The 10,419-nt window shown below is 37.8% G+C and overlaps 1 pseudogene; it reads left to right on the top strand.

The window, feature by feature from the left end:
• The first annotated feature begins 79 nt into the window (after positions 1–79).
• On the top strand, positions 80–10,419 carry LOC138350018 (pre-mRNA-splicing factor 38A-like; annotated as a pseudogene).

Raw genomic sequence — 10,419 nt, 5'->3', positions numbered from 1 at the left:
GTTACTAACATAACTATTAAAAACTTTGTTTACAAATAAAGAATCGTAATCTGAATCCGCCTGCACACGGCCTTGTGTACGAACCGACCAAGGTGTGAGAACGTCCAAGGGAGGTGTTGGTAAACATGGCTAACCGCACCGTGAAGGACGCTCAGTCCATCCATGGCACAAACCCACAGTATTTAGTCGAGAAGATTATAAGAACCAGAATATACGACTCTAGATACTGGAAGGAAGAATGTTTTGCCCTCTCAGGTAGGTGAAAAGCTTTCTTACCCAGTTTATTATAGATGGGAATGGAAAGGCAAGCTTGGGACATTGCTCTAAGTTTGATTAAGATTGGCAATTTATATATATGTCAAGTTAGTTTCATTAAATTTGTACATGTCTGTGACGTCGAACATGTAAGCAAATTTCAGCTTTGCTTTTGGAGGATGTGTACCAGTCAATAACTTAAACTGTCCTCAGGCTAGGTCGTCCAGCCAGCAGTCGACCCCAAAGACACAGTCATAAATTTCAGCGTACTGCATATTCCAAATTGGTATTTTCTTAAATATAAATTAATATTATTACATATTAGAATGTGTCAAATAGTTATGCTTAGCATAGGTTAGGCTACATAATTAGGTTCTGTTGGCAAGTATTGGTATTTGTAGTGTGTTGATGAAGCATTTAGATAGGTGCAATTCAAGCAGAAGACGTGAACGAAGCACATAATCCTTTTAGTTCTGTGTTGTGTTGACATAATATTCTTGGTGTCATCCTTGAAGTGCCAGTACTGTAATTAAACCCATCACTAACATATGCTTGAACAGTAGTTACAAGTTACAGTACTCTTAACATCCATTTTTTCCACTTCAAACTCTCGTACATTATTTCATTATTATCTCAAAACTGTCTGCCTGAAGAGAGGTGTTTAAATTATACTTCTGTACATGAATTAATGAGTATCAAATATAAGGTTATGTGGAAAAAGTGGATACACTCCAATGGCCTCCCAGAGTTCATATATTTTCCATTCCTGATTGAAACATTTATTTGAATACTTTTTCTAAGAAGGTCTGCCACTTCCCAGCCCAAAATGCTGGTTATATTACATTACATCGATAAATGCCATATTGTTGTTTTTGTGGCATCCCCACAAGACGGCATAACTCAGGCTAGATGATCTGACATCTCAGGACAAAGGCCACTTTAGCATCTCATACGTCCACCAAACAATTGTTAAGCAGATACATGTCACTGTTAAACAGTATGTATTATAAGTATGGACAACTCTAAGCAGGGAATGTGAGGCACAGACATTGTTATTGCATGCTTAGAGAATGAGACCAGATTGGCCTTTGCTTTGAATTACTGGGTCATCTCATCTGAGTTGCACTGTGTTGCAAAGTCTGCTGCATCAGAAGACACCACAAATTGAATGTTTACCTCTTAGTGTAAATTTATAGCATAAATTTATTATCTTTTTATTTGCCACAGGAACATGTTTTATTAATAGGAGTTAAATATTAATGTACTTCGCCTTTTTAATTTTTTTAATTATTTCAGCGGAATTACTAGTCGACAAGGCAATGGCCCTCAGGTGTATTGGTGGTGTGTATGGTGGCAATATCAAACCAACACCATTCCTATGTCTTGTTCTGAAGATGCTACAGATCCAACCTGAGAAGGACATCATTATCGAATTCATCAAACAAGATGAATTTAAGTATGTACTATTATTAAATTTAACTTAATGGTTTAGATAATTAATTTTTTTTCTTTGCAATTTCTTTAAGAACATCAGTTAACATTGACTTGAAATTTACAGCAATTATGTATGTTGATTGGAAGGTTTTCACTGAACTCATATATTGTATCAATTGAGTGTTTGAAGAATCATTTTAAATTTTCATTAGGGGAGTATAACTTTGAGTGTTGTCAAATACTTGCATGGGTAACTGCATCAAGCCTTCTACACTCATATCCTAATACCACAGGATGTTTGGGATTTCTCATTTTGGATTGCATCATTAGGAGCTTTTTGTTTGAGTAAGTTTCTCTGCAATTCTTTGTTTATGGAATAGTTTAAAATAATCATTACACCTTTGACTTTAGAATTTCTTAGGAGTTATTGTATAAATTTATAATGTACAAACTGCAAAGCTTCATAATTGTATCCCAAACAGATTGTTTTATGAATTAATAATACAGTACTGTTCTTTTGTTTGTATCAGAAATAGAGTATCAAAGGAGACTTGGATAGCCTTCTTAGTTGTCCTCTGGTAATTAATACCTAACTCTTGAGGGTGATCATCATTTCAAAATTAAAAAAAATATGTAAAATCTTCTAGGATACAACTTTTTTGTTTCAGGTATGTTCGTGCTTTGGGGGCATTTTACCTGAGGCTCGTATATGGATCATTGGATTGCTACAAATACTTGGAACCTCTCTTAATGACTATAGGAAGCTACGCATTATGGATCGTTCTGGCCAGTACCAACTTGCTCACATGGATGAATATATTGATAGTTTATTAAGAGATGAACGTTCAAATGATGTGATTTTACCCAGAGTTCAAAAAAGGTACAGTATGTCTGTGAAAATTTATATATGGAACTATGATGGGCAATTTTTTTGTAATGTTAGTTTGAATGGAGAGTAACATGATGTAAATAAAAATATATTTGTTTTTATCTACATTTTGTTATACTGTACAGTCCCATGGGAATTAGCAACTTAAACTCTTGTTTTGTATTATTACCTAAGTGTAATTACCTAAGTGTAGTTACAGGATGAGAGCTACGCTCGTGGTGTCCCGTTTCCCCAGCACTCTTTGTCATATAACGCTTTGAAATTACTGACAGTTTTGGCCTCCACCACCTTCTCACTTAACTTGTTCCAACTGTCTACCACTCTGTTTACAAAAGTGAATTTTCGTATATTTCTCCGGCAGCTTTGTTTTGTTAGTTTAAATCTATGACCTCTTGTTCTTGAAGTTCTGGGTCTCAGGAATTCTTCCCTATCAATTTTATCGATTCCTGTTACTATTTTGAATGTGGTATGAAATGTGCAGGAAGTTTTAATTTAAGGAGTGCATGTTCTAGCTCTTCATTGTTTAACAATCGGTGACAATCTTTCCATATTTGTTTTTTATTAATACCTTACATGTTTTCATTTAAGTGGGCTGTAAGCACACAGTAGTATTTGTAGTGATGGTAGCAGCCCTATAAAGGAGCTTTAGTGTCATCCAATATAATTGTTAAAACCATGAAGTATATTACAATATATTCATTATCGATTATGTAACTAAAGACCCCCATGTGGCTAAAATAAGAGGAAACAGTGTGTCATTGTAGGGGAGTAGTGGTGATATTGCCTGCTTCTCTCTGCTTCCCATGCAAGTGATCTTACCAGTGCATCATTATAAAATGTTTTTTAATGTGAAAGCAATAAATAACTTTCCAAAGTTATACCATGTGTCTAGTGTGTTGAATATAAGAGAGCTGTACTGTACGTACTTTCCAGTGCTCTATACTCAACAAGGGTACTTGATCGTCATCCTCCAGAATCTTGGATCACATACCCACATCCATACACAGTCCAAACCCCCATCTGTCTATCCTCAATCTGATCTTGATCTTATATGCAGCTGTAAGGGCATATGAGATCTTCGGCATCCTTTGATGTAGAAGTAGTAATCCTTGTGGATTACTACTTCTACATCAAAGTCCTCCTTAGTCTTAGCAAGGCTAAGATAACATAACTGATAACATTGTGACCTCCTGCACCGTTGACCCGAGTTGACTTGGCCCTTGATATAACACATGACTGAGGGGTGAGTTTTCATTGTGTATGGCTGGATGATCGGCACTGTGCCCAGACATTCCATCTGTTGTTGTTCTAGGCGTACTAGAAATGCCCCACCAGACAGGGGCATTTCATAATGGTAAATGCTTGATTTTTGGCAGTGTCAGGTTAGCCAGATATTTCTGCTCTTTTTGTTGTTTTGTTGATAAGTTGTATGTTCTGTGGTGGCAACGAGTCTTTTGTTAACTTGAGTGCTGGTTCCTTTTCCTTCCTTCCGTCCCTGTTATTCAAGAATGTGCCTTCCACATTCTGTTGTGGACTGCTCGTTCTTCTTTTGTCCTTGCCTTGTTTACAAGATCTGAGTTGCCTTGTTTACAAACTCACTTATTGCTGATAGTTTTCTGGTTTGTGAAACTTTGTCTGCCTGCTTCCTACTCTTGTGTGCCCATGTTATTTGTGAGTATGTTGCCCTTGCTGCATTTTTCTCACATTTTTGTAGTCTACATCGGATCCCATTGGCTGTCCTATCTTCCTTAAACTAGCTTGGATGGTCTAGATTTCAAGCGAACATTCTCCGACCTTGATGTGATGACACCTGATGGCGGTCAGTGTAGCTTTGATCTGCTAACAGTAATTTCCAGAGTGAGCATTGCCAGTCTTGGTACAGTGCTTCTAATTTCTGCTTGCAGAGGATGTTTGATTTGAAAGTTTGATTTGTTCTTTTGTATTATAGCAAACTGGTTCACCATGTTATGATGTTATGTCTTGGGTTTAACTTGTCACTGCTTCTTTTTTTCTAGATACTGTATACATATTTATAGTAGATATTTTAAAGACCTGTGTCATGATGGGATAAAAGTCACGGGAGCATTTGAGTATGGCAGCAACAATGGGTTCAGGACAGAAAAGAGCATTTCACTATATTCAAAACAACTTTTTCTTGTTCTTGATTAGTTACATATTTTTCAATGTAAGTAATATAGTATATTTAATATAGTAGCTAGTATTAGATAATGTGTGTAAAATTTACCATATGAATTATGGCTGGATAACTTTCTTTTAGGATATAAAGTAAGAATCAAATTGAATGAAGAGAATTCCAGGTATTGTTATGTGTCCAGGGTGTGTTGTACGATAAGTGCAATAGCTTAATTAGAAAAGAGGTACAGTATAAGGTTAATGTTAAAAAGATAATAATATAAATATTGAAGAAAGCCATTACAACTTTCATGCAAGGTAAATTATATAGATTAAATGGTTTGAGAAGGATGGAGAATAAGCTATTTAACTAAGAATTAAGCATTGTGAGTTTTTCTTTATGCAGATGGATTCATGAAGCTAACAATGAGCTTGAAGGTCGTGTATCCTTATTAGATGATGATTTGGATGACCTCGAGAGTGAAAGTGACGAAGAGGAAATCCTTCCTCCGCCAAGGCCAAGAAATGATCCAGTAGAAGCCAACACGAACGACACTTAGGTAAGTTATGTAATATGAATTCTCTTGGGGGGGTATCAGTACTAGAGGATTCTCAACCTGTGTGAATCATTTATTGTTATTTGAGTGCTGTACATATCATATACTGTGGCAGTGTCATAATTGTTTGTCATCAAACAAATTGAAATTTCAAATTTGGTTCAATGAGAGAATCATTATTGTTTTAGTTGTACAGTATTTAGAGTATTAAATTGTTGTATTAAATTATATGTACTGTTGTACACATATTTATATTATTTTAGTAATGTATTAGGGCATATGACAGTTACAATTTGTGAAAATTATTGCTTGAATTAAATCTAATTAGTGCTGTTTAATTTATTGCTTTTTAAGAAACAATTTTTGTTTTTCATTAGGGATGATCGGCATGGCAGAGGCCACTCTCCCTCTAGACGATCCCCACAGCGAGATTTACGAAATGACAGAGAAAGAGAAAAGAGGTAGGTTACATTTTGGTGTATGGTTTTGTATATCTTCTGAGTTATTCTCTATTGCTTCCTAAAACACGATCCTATTAACTCTTACTTAGGACCTACTGAAGTTAGGGAGGTTAATCATTCTGTACTGGAGCAGTCAGGAACCTTTGAAACTTTCTCTGGGGTTATGCTAGCACGTGAAGTTAATGGAGAATTCTCAGTCAAGCTTATAATGAATACCTTGAGGTTACCTTGAGATGATTTTGAGGGCTTAGTATCAAGTTCTCTCTTGAACACTGTGAGGGGTTTTTACTTTCTTACTGAAGCCAGAAATTATTTTAAGACTCGACCTTTCTATGTGATACTTTACATCAAATGACCATCAAGAAGTGCCTTTCTCTAACACCTGACTAACCCATTAGGTCACTACCTTTTATTACTATAAAGAAATGATGCCAACACCACAACAAAGCTCCCCATTCCAACTTTATCACAGCCACTTACATAAGCTAAGGTTTTTATCTTTGAGACTCCCATTTCCAGTAATAACATGGGGTTAGATTCTGTTCCTCTTGACCTGGAAGGTTAGTTTTATTTTGTCATAAATGTCTTCTCTGTATTCTCTTCAGTTTTCTCATCAGTATTAATGATGGCAGTGTTAGGTTCACTGACTTAGCCATTGGCTTGGTATTAAATGCTATGCAGTGGAAAATGAAAAAGCCTTTGATTTTGTTATTGTTGTAATGCATCAACTAATATGCCCAAGATTCTTTATATCTTTACTGTGATACATTCCAGGGCAAGACATACACCTGATTACTTTTGCTTATGGAAACAATTCCACAGTTATAGATCCTACATGTCCTTGTACTCACTTGCCATAACTGCTATCTTAATGTTTTTATTAACTTGTAAGATTAATACAGTACATTATATGCATACAGGTATATAGTTTATATAGCATCTTTATTTTATTATTATAGTTATCAATTAATCCCACGAGTCTTATTACAACCGTGCACACAGCTGGGGAGGGGTGGGGTCGCGGTCCTTTGGTCACTACTTTGGGGAGGTGAGGTAATACTTCATGAAACGATTCTTCGCGGCAGGGATCGTATTCCGGGACCGTAGGATTAAGGACTTGCCCGAACGCTACACGTACTAGTGGCTGTACAAGAATGTAACAACTCTTGTATATACTGTATCTCAAAAAAAAAAAAAAAAAAAAAAAAAAAAATATGTATCATTTTATACTTTGTTGATTTTTGCAATAAAAGTACAGTATATTTAATATGAAATTAAGTAAAAATTGAGCTGGTATGTATAATGGGTTGCTAAGCTGTAGGATGCCTCTGTCATTATCTTCTGGTGTAGGGATTTATGGAAGCCTACTGACTCGTGATGCACTATAATGGCTGTTAGTTGAATTCCTCTTTAAACCTTGGGCACTGATTATTAGCTATTTTCCAGCTTTTATCATGCTTATTGGTTAGTTTTATCTATTTCTTTACTCACTAAACTGGTCTATTGAGACCATACTAGATCCTAACCATAGGTCACCAAGATTTTAAGTTAATGAGCTAAAAATAGGGATTTTATTTATACAGTACTCGGTCAGATTTGTAATTATTATGAAACCAGGCTGAGTTTTTCATGATTAGGCAGCTCTCAAATTGCATGAATATTTCTGAGAATGAATAGCATTAAATTTATTAATGCATTGTTGCTCTCCTTTTCTATTGTAACAGGCATCGCAGTAGAAGTCGTTCACGGGAGAGAGATCGAGGAATGGAACGAGAAAGAGGAATGGATAGAATGGAACGTGATAGAGGAATGGACAGAGAGAGGGGAATGGATAGAGATAGAGGAATGGATAGAGAGAGAGGAATGGAAAGAGAAAGAGGTATGGAAAGAATGGAACGAGAAAGAGGAATGGACAGAGAAAGGCTAATGGAAAGGGAAAGAGCTATGGAACGGGATAGAATTGTGGAGCGTGAAAGAGGGATGGAAAGAGAAAGGAAAAGACATCGCAGCAGATCAAGAGAAAAACGTCATCGATCTAGATCTCGATCTCCAGGTCAGTACATACTGTAATTATTTTTTTGTAGTTATATAGAATGTGCTTACTAATCTGGAATGATAATCATCCCTATATGTTTTCCTTTTTCTTTTTTTCTCTGGAGGGAACCCCTTAGTGGCTTTCTGAAGCTATCCTGCTCAGATTGCTCCATACTGAAAGGTCACATCAATCATGGAAGTTCCCTTTGGCCAGGGACCAGAGCCAGAATCTGGCCCCCCTCTCACCCCTCGCAGAGGTGCAGGGAGAGAGAGTGACAGTCCACCACCCCACTGGAAAAAGCCTCCAGAAAGTCAGTGAAGCTTTACAAACAACTGGAATAGTCACAGAAAATAAAGCCTTGAAGCTGCCAAGCGATTCACACATAAGAAATAATTCATTCAAACTAGCTCAAAACTCATTAGTACCGAATACCACCACCAGGTGGTATTCAGTCCTCAGCTAGCTTCGTGGGTAGTTCTCTTGCAGATAAGGACTCATGATGATCAATCCCTGCCACTTCAAGTAGAGTGTTGTCCATCCTTGGACTTTGTCCTGCAGGGGGGCCATTTGTTTGTTCTATTGTTCCTAATTTTAGTGTTTGCTTCATGTACAGAACTGCATATTTGATGGTGCTACATAGCCTTCCCGGTTTGGTGCCTTCTTTTGATAATTACTTACTTCATGTACAGTATATACAGTGTGTTTATGCATACATATGGAATGCATAGACCCAATAAAGAATATAAATTATTGGGATTGTTTCAAAGCTCTCTAAATGTACCCTTTTGAAAGGAGATGAGAGAGGTATGAAATAATATATCATTGGGTGTCCTATCTGACTGATTCTGCTTCGCACTTGGAAGTTTTTCAAGCAGCCGTCACTTTACGAGCTAAGTTTACTCGGATTAGGCATTTGCAACATAGTGATCAGCTGGATGCCCCAGAGTTGGCCCCAATAGTGTTTAGGGACCAGGAATTGGAGGTCTTGGTGACCTCCACCTGGACTAATTCTGTCTCCTTCTTTCCCTGTGGGTGTGGTTCACCCTGTTTTTTTGTCTTTCCTCTGTGGTTCCGGCTCGGAAACATCTGAGTGTTCTGAGTCGGGTGAGGGGTTTAGCTTGGAGTGTATTTAAGCCTTCTCCAAGGGTGGTCCCCTCCATGTTGATGGCAGAGGCAGTTGAGTCTTCTGGTTTCACTAGGGTTACGGGGGCATTGATCTTCACAATCACCCCCCCTTGTTCTGAACCTTCTCCTTGGGAGGATGCCTTCCTGTCACAGATGTTTGTGTGAGGACTTTGGCTCTGCCCTGGAGCCTTCATGGCAGGCTTCTGGGGCTGAGAGGAAGCCCAAGGAGGGTCCATAAGTGTCCTTTCAATCCTCCATGGACTTTGGTTTCCTCTGCAGAGGGTCCTTTTCTTCAGGAAAGAGATAATTTTTACTATCCCCCACCATCAACGATTTTGATCTCTCGCTTGCTCTCCCTCTGGTTCCTTTCCAGATCTGGTACAATACCTCGAAGTTGTCATATTTCTGGAGATTTCAGTGTTCCTGTGCTATGCCTTCAGTAGTCCATATGGATTAGCTTTGATACCTCCTGTTGAACTTGGACCCCTTTCCTATGATGGACCCAGTCTCTTTTGAGCATGGGTTTGTCTCTGCTTATTGGCTGCATTGTGAGGTCTTGGGTTCATCCTGGCTGGTTGATAACCCTGTTTTTCTTTGGGGCTTGGTAGGAATTCTGTCAGATTTGCACACTTGATTGGGAGGTGAGTTCTGTTTTTCAAGTGTTCCTGAGTATAACAGGCTCTTATGCTCTGCTCGTTAACTGCCTATTTCCTTTGGTACTCCCCCAAGGATGTGGAGAAGTGGTAGCTCCATGTACAGCCTGTGCTGCTACATGGAGCTGCCCCTTACAGCCTGTGCTGTATTTAAACTCAGGCTGTATTAATACAGCCTCTGCTGTAAAGAGCCCCAGACAGCACATGATGTCTGGGGCCCCCAAATCATACTCACAAATCTTTGTTAGTATGCTTGTTGGCTGTATTTGTGATAATAGTTTATATACAGTAATGAGAGCACATATGGCCTGGTATTGAATTGTCGTTACGTACTTGCATTTTACTATTATAGAAGAAATCCTTAAAAGCTATTTTCCGTTATCATTTTCCTATCCTTTAAGATTTCTAGCTCAAAACTTACATCTTGTGATTTTGCTATTTCACAAAATATCACTTGATTCATTTTTATATTTAATTAGATATTTGCTACATTCCAGACCTTACATTGTCTACTATTCCTAGGTCATCATCCACACCATCACCGAGAAAGAGGTCGTGGAGGAGAAAAGGAACGTGAACATCGTCATAGTGAGCGTGTAGAGAGAGAGCATGGTAAGGAGCGAAATAGGGACAGAGAAAGGGATCGCGATCGTGGAGAACGCAAAGAGAAACATCATCGCAGTGGTCGTAGCAAACGAGATAACATTTTGGGGATGAGTAGAGAAGAGCTGGAAATTGCAGAAGCAAATGCTCTTAGGGCTCGTTTGGGAATGCCACCTCTACGTCTTTAAAATAAAATGTTAAATATGATTTTTTCTAATCATTTATGTAAATAAAAAGAACTGCTGGTGTGAAATTGTTAGTTTAAACAATTAAA

This window comes from Procambarus clarkii, chromosome 43, assembly GCF_040958095.1.
Source record: "Procambarus clarkii isolate CNS0578487 chromosome 43, FALCON_Pclarkii_2.0, whole genome shotgun sequence".
Classification (NCBI taxonomy): domain Eukaryota; kingdom Metazoa; phylum Arthropoda; class Malacostraca; order Decapoda; family Cambaridae; genus Procambarus; species Procambarus clarkii.
Note: the sequence above shows the minus strand (reverse complement) of the source record. Positions and strands in the feature narration are given on the sequence as shown.